Source organism: Mycteria americana, chromosome 3 (genome assembly GCF_035582795.1).
Source record: "Mycteria americana isolate JAX WOST 10 ecotype Jacksonville Zoo and Gardens chromosome 3, USCA_MyAme_1.0, whole genome shotgun sequence".
In the NCBI taxonomy this organism is placed as follows: Eukaryota; Metazoa; Chordata; class Aves; order Ciconiiformes; family Ciconiidae; genus Mycteria; species Mycteria americana.
This window is the reverse complement of record NC_134367.1, coordinates 122922632-122939744: the sequence shown is the minus strand read 5'-3', so window position 1 is coordinate 122939744 and position 17113 is coordinate 122922632. Positions and strand designations below refer to the sequence as shown.

At 40.6% G+C, this 17113-nt stretch overlaps 1 long non-coding RNA gene across 2 annotated transcripts in view; it reads left to right on the top strand.

The window, feature by feature from the left end:
* Nucleotides 1–17113, top strand: part of LOC142407835 (uncharacterized) — a 178901-nt gene that overhangs the window by 83624 nt on the left and 78164 nt on the right. For both annotated transcript variants that reach the window (XR_012775070.1, XR_012775071.1), the window contains exon 2: nt 13610–13825. This is a non-coding gene — a long non-coding RNA (uncharacterized LOC142407835). The remainder of the gene's footprint in view (nt 1–13609; nt 13826–17113) is intronic.

Genomic DNA, 17113 nt, shown 5'->3' with positions numbered 1-17113 from the left:
GAAAAGCCTCTTATTTGCACAAACACAATTTGCACACCCAGAGGAGGCTCTGTGTCCCACCATCTAGAAGATTCAGTGAGAATCGCCACATGACTCTGGGCTAATGGGGGTCCTGTGCCTAAAATTGCGTTTTTCCGTCATTCCTCAGGCACCAGATCTTCAGCTGGCTGCTTTCTCAGCATTGTAGAAGAAAATAAAAGAAAACAAGTGATTTCTGAGAAAGGGAACTGGGATTCAGTAGTCTGGAGAGTGAGTAGTAGTAGGAAGCTTCTATAACTTTGCAGAGCAGAAGACACAAATCCTTGCTTGTTGGGGTGGCTTGTTTGTTGTTTTTTGTACCACCATCATACCCCACACAATGGAAGAGTCCTGATGCACTAATTATGCACTTCCCTCCTGTGATGGGAAGGATGGGGGACTTGGACTTTGTTGCTACAAGCTTATGTGGCTTCAGATAGGTAGTTTTAAGCACCTCTTCGTTCAGCATTCAGGGCACATGGAGGAGTTACCAATTTATTTTTTTTTTTTATAGCAGACCAAAGCTGGAGAGAACAAGGGAGGATGCTCGCACAAAGGAAAACCAGCTGCATTTTACAAATACCCAAATTGCACTATCAGAGCATTAAATATTTATCAGTGAGTGTCTGCCCATTGAGTACTTTGGTATATTTAATTTTTTTTTTATTGTTATTGTCTGTCTGGACTTGGACTTATCTCCTTGGCCAAAGATAAAAGATTATTTGTGTCATAAACGTATGGCATGTGAGGTAGTGCTTAGTTTTTTCTTGAGATTAGATTAATGAGGTAAGAAAAGGGCAGAGGTATGGAAGAAGGCTTTGCTAAGCTGCATTTTAAATTTCGTACCATATTGAAAATGGAGCTCTGGCAGAAATAGTTTTGGTTTTGAAGGTCTGCTCCGTGTTAGCAGCACAAGAGGCAGCTGCCTAAAATAGGAAAATATTAGGAGGATGTTTGGGGCCTGTTTATTGAGGGCAAGGCAGGGAGCTGTGGGCGGTGTGTTTCCCAGGCTGCTAAGGGCAGCAAGGACCACGGAGCTCGTGCTGATAAGGAGTGGATGATAACATGCTAATGCACTTTTACTTTTCTGCGAAGTATTAAGGCTAGAGAGCTGCAGACTGTTTGTGACACTTGGTAATTTGTTGAAAACTACTATTTGCAAAATAGCGAGGACCCGTTATATTAGCAGAACTGACAGGAAAATAAACAGCTATTTTTGGTTTGGATGTTGTTTGGTTTTGTTTTTTTTTTGTTGTTGTTGGTTTTTTTTAATTTTTGGGTTTTTTTTAAAGAAAAAAAAGCCTTTGGAACTAGGGAAGATAGATGCAATGTTGGCTATTATTTACCAAATCAAACTTATTTAAATGCACTGTCTTTGATACTTAATAAATGTTGTAGTGTGGCTTTTCGTGGCTAATAAAACTTGGTTTACTTTACACCCCTTGTCTGCTATGATTTGCCTCCTAGGGCTCACTTAGAGTGCATTAAGAAGCTGCACACAAGATCAGGGTGATTTGCTGCAAAACTTAAATAATTCATTTATGCACCACTGCTCTCAGACAGTGTTTTTACAAATGCTATAATGAGACAAGCTGTGAAATGTTTTACATGGCGGAAATGAGGGCTGCTGCTCAAGTAAAGTCTTTCTGCACGGATTTTATTCCTTGAAGTCTTCAAGAGGACTTTCAAAGCGTTATGGTGCAGACCTCCAAAGCACGCTGTCCTGCTGGTAAGGCTGTTTGTCCTAACTCAGCAATAATATTTTTTACTTCCATGTGCTTTCACTGGAGGACCTGAAATGAGCATGGGATACTTAAGGAGAGCAGAGTGGAAACTATAGTTCATTATGCTGGGGGAAAGGCCCTTTTTTGACTGACTGTACCTTGTCTGTCATGCTGACACTCTTTCTTACTCTGTTCTCTGCAGTGCGCTTCACTTTTTATTAATGGGCATGGAAGAAGTTGGAATGATCAAAGTTAAAATATACCAGAACTAAGCTTTACTGGCAACGTTGTTGACAACTCCCCTGATGTTAGCTCTAAATTCTCATCCTCTGGAGTCGGGTTTCTTCGCTGTAGCTATAACCATCAATACCCTCTGCAAAAGTCTTATTGTCGTGAAGAAGAGCTTGAAAGTATGTCCTGCACCTGCACTCTTGGGAAGCAGTTGTCCAGACATAAAATATCTCTATTATTTACACTAAATGTTAGAATAATTCTTATTAATCTAGTAATTTGGATGGAGAAGGGGGGATAGCGCTTGGGGCTGGTAGAGCAAGTGTGACCTCTCCATCATTTTTGTATGTGTTTTAGGCTATAGCTGTTAACTACATGATCGGATCTTATTTGTTCTACAGGAAGAACAAATTACGGAAGAATTAAAACATAAACAAATTAGTCTTAAATTAGTAATTGGGTAAGAGTAATCTGTTTACAGTCTGTGTCTGACTTTGCCAGGAAAAGTATCCAACAGGTTACATTTCCCATGCACATCTCACCACTGACTTGGAGCTTGAGATGAGATAGGGGAAAAATACTAGGTGTAACTGAGACTGCTGGATGGCTTTGGTTGGAATTTGTAATTAATTGAAATAATGTATAATTAGAAGCAGATTTTAATTTTTAGGATTAAGACAAAAATTTTCTTAACTTCTTAATGTGTAAAATTTGCTTTAGAATCTTTTACTAGAAAATATTTTGCAATTGCTTGTATTTTTGCTTGGGAATTATGAAACCTTGAAGTGTGTAAAGGTGATTACTGTTTTACAGAATGAAAGCTGGAGAAAAAGGAGGAAAGGGGATTCAGAAAACAAAATGTTGGGGCTGCTGCTAGGTAGAGATCCCTTTGAATTTGCTCGCATTTCTGTGAGCATTTCCCCCGTCTTCGCAACCAGTTTTGAATCTGAGGAAATTACCATCTGTGCATAGATATGCAGGAAATGAGCTAAATTTGTAGTGTAAACATTTTCAAATGAATATTTGCACAGTACAGTCTCTCAGCAATGCATTATCCTCTTTTATTTTATAATCAACACATATCCCTTATGAGTTGCTTTGAAAGGGAAGAGAATGACTCTCACTAAACTCTAATTATGCTCTCCTTCCTCCTGGGAGGAGCTCTCTTTAAGCTCCCTTTTGTGAGCTGCTCTGTGTTTCACAGTCATTCCACCTCTTGATCACTCTTGCTCCTTATTTTGCCTCAAAGTGGACTCCTGGATGTAAGGGCAGAGCACGAGCCCAGACAGCTCTGTATAGGGACATCTGTTGAATTTCTGTAAGGTAGAATTGCCAGGCCAACCCAAAGCCTTGGAGAGATTCAAAGCAATTAACTTGCAACTGAGGTTTTATGCAGGACGCAAGCTTGGGATAATACATAAATATTTCTTGGCTTAGGGCTGAGAGAACGACATATTTCCATTAGCCCCAAAGTACTTTTGCCTCAATTCTATCTGTAGCAACATGAGTCAGCTGTTTCAGCTAAGCAGTGTTTCTAATTCAGCCTTTTTTCTAATAAGCACGTACGCATAACGTGAGCTTCCTACACCGATTAATCCGTGTTTCCTCCATATGGTTTGTAGATTTTTATTTTCTTTTAATTCAGTGCAAGCTGCTGAATAGTAAAATGCAGTCAAGATCTTGTTCTAGCAAAAAAGGGACCCCAGCTGAAGTTGCCAGGGAATTGCCGAGATTAGCATATCCTGGTTGTTTTGGGAAAGGAATTTTTCAGCGAGGCCCTCTGACTACTAGGGCTTGAAAATGGGTGAGGTCCTTGAGTAGTCCTGTATAGGAGGCCTTGCATTTTTCTGAGTAACTTTCTGAAGGCAGGGTTTGTAGAGAAGAAGAAAGCTGAACCAAACCTGGCTGAAGCTGGTTCAGAAGGACCAAGGATTAGGCCTGTGGAGTTGTCCTGAGAGTGTTCAGCTGAGATACTACACCTCGATGAGAGGGAAAAGGGGTGGGGACATCAGAAGACAGGAGAGGAAGCTGCTGGGGAAGGTCTGTGTTTGGAATAATATAGGACTTAAGGGGTTTGGAAGTAGATATCTTGTATTTGGGAAGGGTAGGAATTCACAGTCCGTGCATGGAACAGAATGACTCGATTTGCTAATTTTAATGTGCAATTAGGAGTGTTAGAGTGATACCAGCAAAGTCTTGCTATTGCTACCGCTAGGCTATCAGAATAAAGCTGTAGACCTATTCATGTGTATCCACATGCACGGAGAACACAAAGACAAACAAGGTGCACACATGCATGGTAAAGCACTGCAAAATCTAACCCCCCCCCCCTCTTGATTAACACACCTACCCCCCAAAAAAAAAACCCCAAACCAAGAAAGCCCTACAACCTTTTTCTTTTAGTACCAATGAGATATAATGGCAGGGGTTTTCTCCTTCAAACAGGGAGAATGTTAATTCCTGGAATGCACTTTATACAAATTAAAGTCCTTTCCGCCTTCCAAACATAACTTTTAACAAAGGAATCAATCTCTCTCCTAGCAAACCAAGGTGAACAAATATATATATAAAATAATTAAATTGCTTTTTTCTTATTATAAGAGTTTGTTTGGTTTGTAAAACCAAGCTGGAATATTTATGCCCTTCCTCTTAGGGAAGGTCAGCAGATATATACTCAATTACCTATTTGTGTGCGTTAAATCAAACGACTCTATATTCAATATTTTGTTTTTTAATTTTGCCTGAGCAGGAAGCTGGAAATCCAAATTAATGACTCTTCCCCAGTGACATAAATTCTGTGAGGTGTTTGTAGCTTGCTTGCCTTGTTAAAGTGCTCTGACGTGATTGATAACCGTTGTCCTCCCCGACAGCGAAGCCTGCACAGCAGTGGCAAGTAGACCAGCAAGCATGCAGAGAACTTGCACTAGGATCAAAATCTGAGTTGTTTTCATTAATTCTACTTCCAGGTTGCGAGGAAAGGTTTCTAAATAGGCTGGTACCCTTCTTGTCTTCTTGCTAACAGCTGCTGTTAGACATGATAATATACCAAAGTCACTGCAGCTGAGCAAGGAAAAGTAAAGCTTGTTCCAGTGGGGTATCTGGGGTAAGTAAAGTCCCTTCTTCTGAGGGAAGAATTGCTGTGCTGGGGCTGTCTTGTGCATGCCCTGTACTGGTTATATAGTATAGGTAAACTTGCAAAGCATCCCCACATGAGTGATCTACCAGATGTCCCACTGTTTCCCTCTTTCTGTGTTTACCTGTGCACTGACTGGTTGGACCCTGAACCTGCAAGGGCAGATTTCTTCCCAAGAACAATAAAGTTGCCATAACAAAATCTGGGCAATAAACATTTCAAACTACTTTGCACCATCTTTTTAGTGTTCAGTTCATTATTCTCAAGCAGTGATTGACCCTGTGCTGCAGAAAATGTCTCAAGCCAAGACAACCTTTACTCTAAGGGACTGGGAATCTGACAGACCAGTGCAGGCAAGATGAGGTGTGAGCACCTGGGGAAAGGCTTCTGTTAATTTTGGGGCTTTGTTTTAATCTCATACTCTTTTTCCCTTTGTATGATACTGGGGCGGTGAACAGATTTGTCTTCTATGGGCTAACATTTGTGAGGCTTGTAGAGTTGCTAGGGGATAGCTTGCCAGCTCGCATTATTAGGATCTTTCCTGTAATACAATAATTCAGTCCCTCCCAATATGTTCAAAATACAGGACCTTAACTTGAGTAACAGGTATTATCTGCAGTAAGTCCTTAGGAAGGTACAACTGAAAATAGATTAAACATCAGATAAAAATTGCGTCAATCTAGGAATCTATGTGAAAATTGGAAAAATAAAGTGTTTGTCTTGAAATAATGAATATGCAACATTTAAAGAAATGGCTATTGCCAGAGCTTTGAAATATGAGTCTGAATCAAGGTTAAAATTGACAAATGACCCTTACAAAAGGCTGAAGTAAATGAGTAGCACCAGTCACCTGAGGATGTTGATGTGGCCAGAATCCCAGCGGAGGTACCTGTTTTGCAGCATGGACATCTCTCTCTAATGAATGTATTGTTACTGCTAGTTTTTATTTTCTCTTTAGGCAGAAGCAAAGCGTAATTGTAAGTAAAAGAGCCGTGCACATTGCTCTTTCCATAATCCTTGTGCTATGAACTATTTTTTCCCCATAGGCTATTAGTGTCTTTGAATAAGTATCTAGTTCCTTTCAATAAACACTGTGCGTCTGAAGTTAAAGTGGCTACTAGTAACTAAAGTGACAGCTACTCAACTCCTAGCATCAAAAAGAAGCTTGTTAAACCTGAAGATGTCACATCATTTTCGTAGCCGCATTTCTGAGCTCTAGGAGACTCGAGTGCCGTATTTTCTAGGCAGAAACAGGTAGTCAACTAGGGTGTTTATTCATTGAAGGTCAGGCTTTTGTATTATGAAACTTCTAGCAGATGTGATAAGCAGTAAATTGCAGATCTATCACCTTTTCTTTTCTATCTTTTTTCTTTTTTTTTTTTTTTTTCCCAGTGAGCATGTGTGTGAAATCAGCAGAATACTGCCTGCATTTGATTTATGGCCCACTTTTGACCAACTCTTATCAGGTTCCCACAAGCCCTTTTCTGATGCAGCTCATGTCTGAATGACAATAGACAACCAGTGCCATTATGCTCCAAAATCCCTCTCTGCATTCTAGACACCTAAGATTACATCTGGGCTATTGATTTATTACCCCCCCCGCCTTTTTTTTTCCCCACAGGGACCAGTTTGTTCAGCCTGAACAAGATAGACTATTATTAAACTGAGCAAACTACTCCATGTGAACTTGGTAAAGAAATAATCATTTGCAACCACCTTTCTAACCACCCAGGTTCATAAAGAAATGTAGGTGTTGAAATATTAAGACTGTTTATATATAGGTCCCACCATTCGTGTTTGTTCAGATTATATATAATTTATATACATGAAATGAGACCCAACAGGCATTCTGTTGTGTTGGACATTATAGGCATATTGCCTAAAGCACCGCAGTATTACCACCCAATGTACAAAACCCAAATTATTACAAATCTGCGTTATAGAAATACCTACTGTAACGCCAACTGTATCTGTGGCAGGGAGGTTTTATGACACCTTTTAGAGCCTCAGCAAAATTTATATGTTCTACCAGTAGATTTTTTTCCTTTCCTTTTTTGGGGAGGGAGAGGAAGCTATAAATTCTACAGTACGTTGGATTTTTATATCTCCTAAAATGTACTGTGCTGGATTCACATTTAATATCCCTCAGCTATAGTCATCTGTGTATTTAAGTCACTAAGTGAAAAGGTACAGACAGGGCTTCTAGTTAAAGTGGTTATTTTTTTCTCTCTTCTCCCCCCCGCCCCTCCCCCCCATCCCACAAGCACATACCTCACCCTTGCGTCTTCTTTCAGTTAAAATAATGTTACAAAAGCTGATTCACTGATTCAGGGTTCGCACGTGAACACCTCTGGCCTGCTTTCGGGAAACTCTGAGCACCGTCATGCCAGACCAACAAGGTCTGCAGGTGCTCTGAGAAAAACCCAGGGCACAGCATGGACCAAACACCACAAACTGAGGCTTTCAGAGCTGTGCTCCTCCTGTCGTTGGCCATGGGGACAGATCTGACTAAATCTCCCATGGTTTATGTCCTACCTCAAAGGATTTATTTTATTCCACCTACTATTCAATGTGTACAAGTGTCTGTCGTTGCTTGAGTCCTGTTAGACTGCGCCCTGTTAGACTGTTTTGGTTGTTTTTTTTTTTTTCAGTGATGCATGTGGGCAGAAAGTATCACAGGCTGTAACTTAAGTATTTCCTTTTACTGCCTTAGCATAATGCTGATTTTTTTTTTTTTTTTTTTTAGGCATTCCTTTGTTCTCCTGTGGAGCAAAACTCTATCAGCAAAGAACCAGATAATGCCAGCATCAAGTGAGGAAAAATTAACTTTTATCATTTGTTACTAGGTTTCTATTTTCTATGTCATTGTTTTCTCATATTTAAGAATAAAATAGTCCTCATAGAAAAAACATTTTTCAGTTGAAGTTTTATAATGATTCTGTGATTCCTTCTGTGGGCTTCTATTTCTTCTCTGTCCATTCAGGGCTTGATCCTGCCAGATCCTGTGTCTGTCCAGTAAAACACCTATGGATGTGCTCAACAGCATTTGGAAGCTCAGACATCCATAAATGCTTTTAAATATTGTAGTATTTCTGTTTAAAGAGGGCTAGTCGACAGGGTGTCTGAGCAATGCCTACCACTGAGGCCTTTTAGAAAGTGAAGAGGATTTTTCCTGTGAAAATCATGCCTTTTCAATTAAAATCTAGTTGAGCATCTAAATATTGGGATGAGAAAAGGAACTGCATAATGCTGAGTGTGATTAACCAAGACTTTATGCAGGAGGGAAGAAATAAGTTACACAGAAATACATAAATCAGAGTTTCACAGACCCATGGATTGCATTGCTATAGGTAGCAGAGGGCACTCCAGCTCTAAAAGGATACTGGAGAGTTACAGTAGTTTCTGATTGGAGTAAGGAGAATAATTAATGGCAGATGGAAAAGGATGAAATGTTTTTTCCTCAGAATGGAGCAAGTAAGAAGGGATGTGAAGGCAGCACAAAACAAGAAGTGGAGAGTCAAGCAAACTGAAATATGGCAGGCTGAAAAACCCAAAAGGGAACACTTTTTCCCGTAATGTGTAACTCAGCTGGGAAATCCTGTGCTTCTGTTCAACTGAGAACAAATCAAATTTTAGAGAGAGATAACCAAATTTATAGCAGTAGTCCATGCTACAGCAGGAAGAGCAACGGCAAGGTCATTAGAAATGCACTGCATCGAGCCTTCAGTTGCTGGGTGTTTGGGGGTTGAGAGGGACAAATAGCCAATAACTATAGGTCGCAGAGTTGCACTTTGAAGCCTGGGTCTGGCCTCAAGATACTAGCTTGGCATGGACTGTTGCTCTGATCTAGTATTGCAGTTTCTTTGCTTTTATCATTAAATTAAATGTTTTATAAAAGTTTGGGATAACTGGGGTATTGGATGTCCTGTGCAGAATGTCTTTCCCCGTCTCTCTATGTCATGCTTCACTGTTGTATGGAGGAAACAGAAATCACAGCAATGCAAACAAGCCAAAAAAGATTTAAGTCTTGACTAAGCTGACAGTCACTTTTGTGACAGTCACTTGCTGTTTGGAGTAAGCTCTTCCAAGTCTTTCCAGCTTGCGTTACAACTGTTGTTTCATTTGCATCTCAGTGTCGCCAGAAAAAGCAGTGGCAGAAACCTGCTCTGGGTAAGCCGGATCTCAAGTTTTTCTGGCTTCATGGAGGACCTTTTCCTCTGCCATAGAAAATTCCCCCCTTCCCTTATTGCAGGTGACTTGAAATTGTGATTTATTTGTCTAAAGGCATTTCCTGGTTTCCCTTTGTTTTGGAGCAGAAACCTACTTTCTTCCTTTTAGCTCCTGGTGTCTTCTACCCTGGAATACAGACACCATCCTGCACAAGCACTGGCTTGCATAATGCAGCTTCAGATAAAGGTCATAAGTGGTCTTATTTGGAAATTAATTCAAATAAGAAAGAGAACGAGCCAAAACCAAGCCTCTACTGGGCATGTTAATAATGTCATTTGTTTACAGAGTGTAAGATCACTGCTAGAGGACATCCCGAATCATTGGCTGTTGCCCTTAGTGTTTGCCCTTGGGTGTCCCTGTTGTGGGGGAAGTAAGTCCAAAGGTCAGAGAGACTCTGCTGGACCAACACTGCCTGAAGATAGCTATTCATCTTCTGGAAACCCAGACTGATATTTTGAAAGATCAATCTTAGGATTTTGATGCCTAAAAAAAAAAATAGATGGGATTCACTTCATTCCATGGACTAGTTCCAGTACAGTCATTGGCACTGCAACCAGGAGGAATTAGTGCTGCAGTTCTTGAACACTAACCAGGAAAAACGAGACCATTGTAATGTCAGAAGAGCATGGCAGTAGATCAGAACTGGTGTTTGGGGGCTGCGACTGTCGTGCGTGTGACAGGAAAGCCTGGCGGCATGTGTTTCAGTTGTGCTTATTTCTTACACATGTAAAATCTGTGTGGGTTGGGGTTTGGGGTTTTTTTGAGCAATCTCCAATCCAATATTTGCAGAAATATTCCCCACAGAAAACATATTTGTTTTAATGCTCCTCTCAAACACACACAAAAGGGTGTGAGAAGGCACAGTCAAAATATAATCTTTAAGAAAGGGTGTTTGCTGTACAGGCGGGCAGAGCTTGCGTAGCTCCATGCAGAACGTATACCGAGTTTCAGCAGGTAGCAGGTAAAAGAGCAAACAAATAGGGAGCCATATTGTCAGCCATGCTGAAAAGTGCTCTGATGCCCTTTCCTAAGCATTTTCTCATCAACAACAACAAAATCAGATGTTTCTATCAGAAACATGAATAGCACAAACACATGGCTCTTGGCTCTTTCCTTCAGTAAGTAGCAGCAGCAATTAGTTAGCTCTTGGAACATGTTGCATCTATAGAGAGAATTTTAAACCCTCACTTTTTTTTTTTTTTTTTATTTTTAACAGTATTCCTGGACAGTTCAGCAGCATCAATGATGCATGTTTAACGTGTGGAAGAAGCTGGCATTCTGGCTTCGGCAGCAGGTACACAAAGGCTGTCCTCCCACAAGTTCAGTTGCAGTTGGCTTAAGGGAGCACATTTCACTTATTACGGTGAATAAAGAGCAGAGGATATTCAAACACTCTGCGAAGGTCTCCTGGCTGCAGCTATGGATAGTAGGTAGTATTTATGCTCCATTTTGTATGCTTGTCAACAGCTCTTTGTGTCAGACTTCTTTTTTTTTTTTTAATGCAGGTTGTCCTCAGGAAAGTAATGAAAAGGAGTGAACGTCAGCTGCCATTAAGTGTTATGTTCTCTTTAGTATAAATCATCATCCTGAAGTTCATTAACCTTAATACAGTTTAGTCTTTATGTGTCATCAGTTGAGCCCAAGCCTTCCAGATGAGTCATTCACTATATGCTGGATTTGTGGGGGCAAGCTAATTTTTGCATATAATGAACATTATGCATAGGCCTCTCTCCTTCTGCGCTCTGCTCATTGAATTGAAACTGCATTTGTTGAACTGAGAAGGTGTTGTGAGAAAAGCAGGATTGTGACAGCCTACAACAAGAGGAGGAACCAACTCCAGAGGAAAAGTCCACCATGGCATGATGGCAAGGGTGCCAGGGGAGTAGTGTAACAGCCCTGATTCTCTCTTTCCTTCTGCACCAGTGTATAAGTCAGGAATTGCCCCGTTGTAGCAAAAGGAAGCATGTAGTTGAGGAACGTCCCCAAATATAGCACGCACCCAACCTGGCCTGTCCACAAAGCGATGCAGATGTATGGGCTCCGGCCCAAAAGTGAGCATTGGTGAACATTGAGCAAGTCGGGGAGCCCCGAGGGATGACAGCAGAGCTCAGCCAGTGTCCTCAGCAGCCACCTTAGCACACCAGCTGCTTCACCAATGTCCCGTGCTGCCCAAGGGACATCATCAAGGGCTGATTTTAAGGAGGAATGTAAAGCAGGATAATATAGCCAATGACCTTGCGGATTTTTACAGGGAACTCATCCATTGCCTAGGGGCTGGCATGACACAGAAGGTGCTCGTTGGAAGGTTTGACAAATGGGCAGTGGAGACTGGCACTGTGCGTGGAGCAGAGGCAGGGGTCGATGTAGTGTGTATGAGATGAAAGATGAGGACAGGGCTAGGTCAGGAAGAACATTGTATCTTGGGCAGTTGTCTTTTCCACTGTCCAAATTCCACATAATCAGTTTTTCCATCTCCTCCAGTAAATCAAAGGCATTTGTAATTCATGCTTTTAAACACCATTTTCTATTTCTGCTACTTTGTGGATTAAAAAAGATACCTGAACATGTACAGACAGAGATATAATAGAAGAAAATAAAAATCCCTCCATAGCTTCAGATCATCACTCTTTTGGCTGTGTGAAGCTCACCTATTGACAGAAATCATCTACCTCCAGCTGATCTTACTTCTCAGCCAAGGTCTGAAAGTCTGTCACCTCCCGTCATGATCTGTCATACAAACATCACACGCGGTGTTAACCTAGCGGTTAGAAAGATTTGTTGCAAGTTTGTTGGATCCTTTTTTTTTTTAAACCACTTAATACAATGGGGGTGAATTGTCTTATAGGTTAAGGGCAGAGGCTGGGTCTTAATTTATCCCAGTAATCTGCCCAGAGTGCACGCAGGAATCCTGCAGACTGCATGAAAAGTGCTTGAGTCAGACCCTTCTCTGCTCAAGACTCAATAAGGGCATGAGTTGATCTAAACACATATATCTTCTTCTGTGCCGGGGGGATAGGAGGAGGAGAAAAAAAAAATCAATGCTGTCTCTGGCTGAATTTCTAGTTGTGTTTCACAAGGCTGTTACTTGGCTCATCTCCTTACCTCCAGACATTGCAGAATAGCCCTGCTGCATTCCCTCTGCATTGGACTGCCTGGATTTTTCTCAGAGACAACAGCCTTGGCCTTTTTCTTCAGCTTCTGCTTCTTCTCTGTCTTGTTCTTTTTTTCCCTGCCCCCCGCCCCCCTCCTTTTTGCCTTCTCTAGGCTGTCACAGACTGTGCCTCTTGATGCCCTGTTCTGGTTGCTCTGATGCCTTCCTCTCCAGGGCTCTGAGTGGGCAATGCAGATGAATTATTTTCCAAAGCACAGGAGCTGCAGTATCCTGTTCTTGGCCCCTGAAAAATAATGGCTTGTACAGGCTTTGCTAATTTGTATGAGGTCTTTAAAAGAAGAAAGAGGAAGATTGCCTGTTAAAAATCATCTTCATTTGCATGAACAAAAAGTTGTTATTTGTATATGTAAGATTTTTAAAGGCTTCTTGGCAGAATTGAGAGAAATGACCCATGGGTTGTTAAATAATTTTTAAGGCCCTTGTATTATATTACAGGCACAATTCAGAAGATACTTATATCATTACAATTGGTGTTGAACTTAAACATCTTTGCTTAACATAGTTTAAGCTAGTAAACTTTTAAATGTAGTTTAAACATAGTATAAAACTTAAACATAGTTTTTTCCTCTTTTAAAGAAATTCTTACTGTTTTTTCTTTGTTTTCTGAAAACTCTTCTTTTTGCTGTCACAAAACAGTCCCAACTAAAGCACTAAAAATGCTTTGAAATGTATTGTAATGATGATAAGAAATCATTATGTTCAAGGTCTGGAGAGAGTGAAGCATGGGGTTATAATTTTGAAACCCCAAAATAAGTTGACTAAACCAAAACTCCTAATCTTTGCACCACATCATCTATCGTATGGAAGAATCAATCAGCTGCATTGACATCTCTCCATTAACTAGTTTGTCTTCCATCCTTGACTAGGTGAAGGGCCCATGAGGACACAGGTCCTATCCTCAGCTACATCACTGGGAACAAGACTGGGGCCAAAGTAATGTTTGAAAGGTTTTATTTTATTTGTAGAACAAATGTTTTCACCCAGCTGTAGCACAGTCAAACAGTGTGAAGGAAACATTACAATACCCCTGTCTATTTATCTGTGTTTTCATAAGGTCACCCATCACCATGGTATCTAAGTGTCTGTCTTCTTTCCTTTAAGGGTCCTGGTCAGGAGTTGAAAATAAGGAAAAGAGAGGAAGAAAACCACAAAGAAAGAGGCATATGAAAAGTAAAAAAATACAGAGCTGGAGGTGAACCTAAACACTCAGAGGTAATTTGCCTTGAGGAGCAAGAACCCTTGAGACCTATGTGTAGACTTTGGAAAAAAGAATCTGTGAACAATAGTAAAGGCTATGAACGTGCTATTCTCTGACAGGTATGTAAACCTTAAGATTAAAATAACAGCTTCAAAAATCCTTCTGTCAGAGTGAGTTTGCTTTAGCTGGTCTGGGTTTCAGGGGAAGTATCACAAAGACAATATATATCAAGTGGAGATAGCAAAGGAAAATTCTGTGTGAAATTTCTAAACAGGTTGGTCCTTGAAGCATATTCTCTGTAGCTTGACAAAGTTGTTATGACATTAAAATAACATTATATAAAATCAGGTAATTAAGGATTAGAACTAGTGGATTTTTAAAATATTTTTTTCTACATATGTTGAATCATCTCAAAGTTAAATTTCATACTTAAGGAAGATGAAGAAAGAGTCAGGAAGGGCACAAAATTGAAGTTTCCTTTTGTTTGTCTTTGTGCATTTATTGTTTTGATTTGAAAATATTTTCACCAGCAATTCTGACAAACCCAATACTCCTTACTTCACAAAGTAATTGGGAAGGGTTCCTTAATAGGCTTTTAAAATTTTGTCTTAGTTTAGCAATGTATTTCCCCTCTGTCATGTTTTGTTTATTTGGTTCTTCTGTACTTGACTTAACTTCATGGTGATACCAAGGAGAGGACGGCAGGTATTTCAGTCACATGTCTGTTACCCAGTCTCCCTCTGTGCATGCTGCCCTGGAAATTGTGTTGTGAGAAACAACATTGTGCTTTAGTGGTGTGAGTCTGCAGTCATGGTGCTGCTCATGGAGAAGAGGTGGGAGGGTGGGGGCAGCCAAGTGAGCTCACCTCCATCCCTGGGGTGGGAGCCCTACCTGCTTCAAGTGTGCAGACCTTAGAGTTAAGAGATGTCTGAAGAGGATGGTGATGATAGGGAGTTACGTGTGTCTTGCTTTGGTTTATTTGTCCAGTTTGATTAAATATGAATGCCTCTGAAGATCAACTGTATGTATGCTAATTACATCCCTTCAAAAAACACAAGCCATTAACCAAACTCCTTTTTGCATACTGTAAAGAAGTAAGAGAATTCTTAACCGCAGAAAGCAGGCATGATGTACGTGAAAGGAGTGAAATTATTCAGCATGTGCTCATTGATACTTCTTTAAACAGCAGCTTCCTCCTCCCAGAAATCTTCCTTGAGGTTTGCAGATGACCACATGTAATGATGTGGTTTCTTGTCACTAGTAATAGCTTTGTGAGGCAGCAATATGTGGTGCAAGATCTTATTACTCAGTAAGTGGCATTTAACTGACCTAGTTACCCCAAAAGCTAATTGCTCGCTTGTATATATTGCCACACCTTCCAGCAACACTGTAGACTTCAAGAAGCCTTTAGCAAAACTTTCAGCTGCTGTCAGCCCACGTTCAGGTCAGGTATAAGGCCTACTGGAATCAATGGCTGGCTTACACTGTGAACCAAAGTAGACTGAGAGGTCAAGTTCTCAAAATCATCTCATGAACTTTGACATTTACTTTGACAAATCCTATGCCTCCATATGTGGCCACCAGTTCAACAAGCTAGTTAGATCTATGACCATCTTAGAAGGATGTGAGTCATTTCACTGACTTCAACATGGTGACTTGCATCCTTCACCAATGTCCCGTAAGCTGCCCCTCTCAGTTGGCTCTTTCACTCCAACAGGCTGTTGAGGCGGCCTGTCTGCGGTTTCAGTTGTTTATTAAAGGCAAGTGGGTCATGATGATGGATTGTGTTTTGTCTGCCTGCTTGGAAAGTTTGACCCCAAATAACGACCCCAAATATTGGGATCTCTGTGTGGTTCTTCTCAATGAAGAACCTTTCCAGAAATACCTGTCCTGTAGATTCTCAAACAGGAACAGTAAGATTATTTATTTGTTTTAGTTGTTGTCTCCTTATTTCAGTTTGTATCTACCCCTTCTACGCAATGAACTTCATCGCAAATTATACTATTGGTCTATTATATCCAAAGAAGTTTTCACAGTTGTCTCTCAGACTTGTCATTTGTGCATGTATATCAGAGAATCATAAAAATCAGAGACGGAAAAGTTGTTCTGCATTAGATCATCTCATCCCTGCCCTTGCCGACACAAATTTTTTCCCCCATACAGTATATTCTCTAGCGCTTTGTCCAGTCTAGCTTTAAGTAGATTAAATATGGTACTTTCTCACTGCCCTGTCAGAAGCTGTTGAAGAGGCTTGGAGGTAATTGACACTGGCACCCTTTGAAGGTGTGTTGTGGACCTTACCACACTTGTCATTTGTATCCAAACACGGTGCTTTCCTCCAGCTGTCATGAGTATTGTGTGGCCATAATTCTTTCAGACCCGGCATACAGCCTGTGCTGAACACCTACAACTAAGATGGAACAAAAGAAATGAAAATGTGGTTTTGGTTTCTTTTTGGCAGACAGTGTACATAGGGTTAATTCTTTTGAGCAGCCCAGAGGTGAAATAGTAAGGTGAAGGCCTCAGGAATATTTTGTTGATGAAAACTAGTGGTATTGAGATATGATGTGCTTGTCTGCACATGAAGCTTTTTCCTAGATAGAGAGGTATATTTTATAGGGTTCAATTAATAACTACATTTGAAATACCAACTGTCTGCTCTCATGACACAGAAAGCAGATTTAGCCAAACAGTGAGTGCTTTTGAAGAACTCTACTGATAATATACACATTTAAGCGAAGTAGTAATAATGTTTGGAGTTTCCTTTTTTCCTCAAGGAACCCACCAAGTGTTTCACTCGGTCCCTGCTCAAACTGTGCTTGCTCAAAGCACTTGTACAGCGCAGTTGCTTTGGGGTTGGGACATGAGTACTGCTCTGTGGCGTGACGAAATATAGGACAGTCATGACGTAAAGTCAGTAGTAACCTGCAGAGGCCCTTGTATTCAGACTCTAATTCTTGAACTGTTCTGTTTCTGCCAAAAGATGTTGACGCACCACTGTGAAGAGAAAACAAAGGGTCTTAGCTAATCTCTTGGTTTGAATGGTTTCTTTCTCCTCTCATTGTCACCAGAACCCTGACTTGTAAGTCTACCAGCCATAGACCTATAAAGCCATGAATCTCTAAGTACAATTCTCCATCCAGATCACTGTCATTACTCATTTCTATAGCTTTCAGATAGGGGAATACTGTTCTTTGCTGTAGCCTCTTCACTTAATACTTTTACTCAACTCGTATTGAAGGTTCTTGACGCAGGGCTTATTCATAGCACTCTCACTGGTTGCTATTACTGCCTCTGAGTTCATGAATCCCAAACTGAGATCACATAATGTAGCCCAGTGTTCCTTGGACGTGTAGCACCACATTAAAATGCCATTTTAAGGAATTAATATTTTATTTATAAATACT